Raw genomic sequence first — 1,593 nt, forward strand, 5'->3', positions numbered from 1 at the left:
TCCTCCTCCTCCTCCTCCTCCTCCTCCTCTGTCTCCTCTTATATAATCACTTCCATTGATCTTACAGTAAATGTTGATATTATAAATAGCTTTTTTGTAAATTTAACTTTGTTTCTCTTGGTAATAAAAAGTTGATTTCCTTACTAAGGCAACTTCATTAACATCATAACAGTTTTCTGTCTTGCAGAAGAATTTTCTGTCTTGGGATCAAAGCCAAAAGACCACCCCCCCCATCACATACACACCTCTTTTTGACCCATTACAATTCCTTACTGAGCACTTCTACTCAACTAAATGGTGGTAGTTTCCTTATTCTCATACCTTCTCCTAACAATGCCTTGCGTACTGTCTTTGTACTTCCTTCCAGAGAAAAAATAATCATAATACAGGCCTTGTAATTACTGTTTATGTTTTTAAACCCTAGATGGTAGCCAGGAAATGGTGTTAGCAAGGACTTGAGTGAAAAGAATAAGGAAGAGGAGAAACAGGAAGAGGGGGAGGAGGAGAAGGAAGAGGAAACAGGGGAGAAAGAGAAAGAGAGAGAAAGTTGGAAGGTGAAGGGAAAAGTCTAAGGGAAAAAAGAAGGAAAATAGGAAAGTGAAGGTCAAAGAATTTCCAGAAGAAATGGAATAATGTAGCACTTGCTCTCATTCCATTTCCTTAGTGGCTCTTTATAGTTTCATGCTTCCTAAATGGTATAAATTGAGGGCTTTCAAAAACAATCGTTGTCTTTTTTTACATTTATATTGAGGTATAATTTACGTACCATAAAATTCACACATCGTAAGCATACAATTAAACAATTTTTACAAATTTATAGAGAGCACAACCACATCACAATCCAGCTTTAGAATATTTCCATTACTCTTCAGTATTTCATCAAACCCACTTGTATTCAATCCCCAAAGAACCCTAAGGTAGAGACAAAAAGAAGTTGTTCTTGAATAGTAGGTCAGTGCCATTTGAGTAGAAAGAATGATACGTACAAAACTTACATTGAATTTCAAACAACCAAAGACACAGAGGTCTCTACCTTTCTTTCTTTCTTTTTTTCAATTTTATTTCATTGTAAGGGTGATGTACAGAGAGGTTAGAATTACATAAGTAAGGTAATGGGTACATTACTTATGGAACATTATTATTCCCTCCCTCATTTTCTCCCATTTTTCTTCCCTCCCCCCCCCAAGCTGTAAAGTTAATTTCCAACATTGTGTCTTGTTAGTATTGCTGTTACACTAGTGCAAATTTTGTCTTTTGTCTTAATATTGTTATTCAACTTCCCTTCTCCAAATCAGATAAACATATATATGTATATATATGTATATGTATATATATATATATATATATATGTATATGACACAGGGTACCAAAATAAGTAGGAAGCGATTAAAGCTTCTTGGTAGACACAGATGATAATGAGGAAAGCAAACATTTAATACCTATCACCATGTTGTACTCAGCACTTTAATCTGCTATTACTTTTTTTTTTTTTTTGGTCCGGTCGTGGGGCCTGAACTCTGGGCCTGGGAGCTGTCCCTCAGCTCTTCAGCTCAAGGCTAGCGCTCTACCACTTGAGCCACAGCGCCACTTCCA

This window comes from Dipodomys ordii, unplaced genomic scaffold (genome assembly GCF_000151885.1).
Source record: "Dipodomys ordii isolate 6190 unplaced genomic scaffold, Dord_2.0 Scaffold2, whole genome shotgun sequence".
In the NCBI taxonomy this organism is placed as follows: domain Eukaryota; kingdom Metazoa; phylum Chordata; class Mammalia; order Rodentia; family Heteromyidae; genus Dipodomys; species Dipodomys ordii.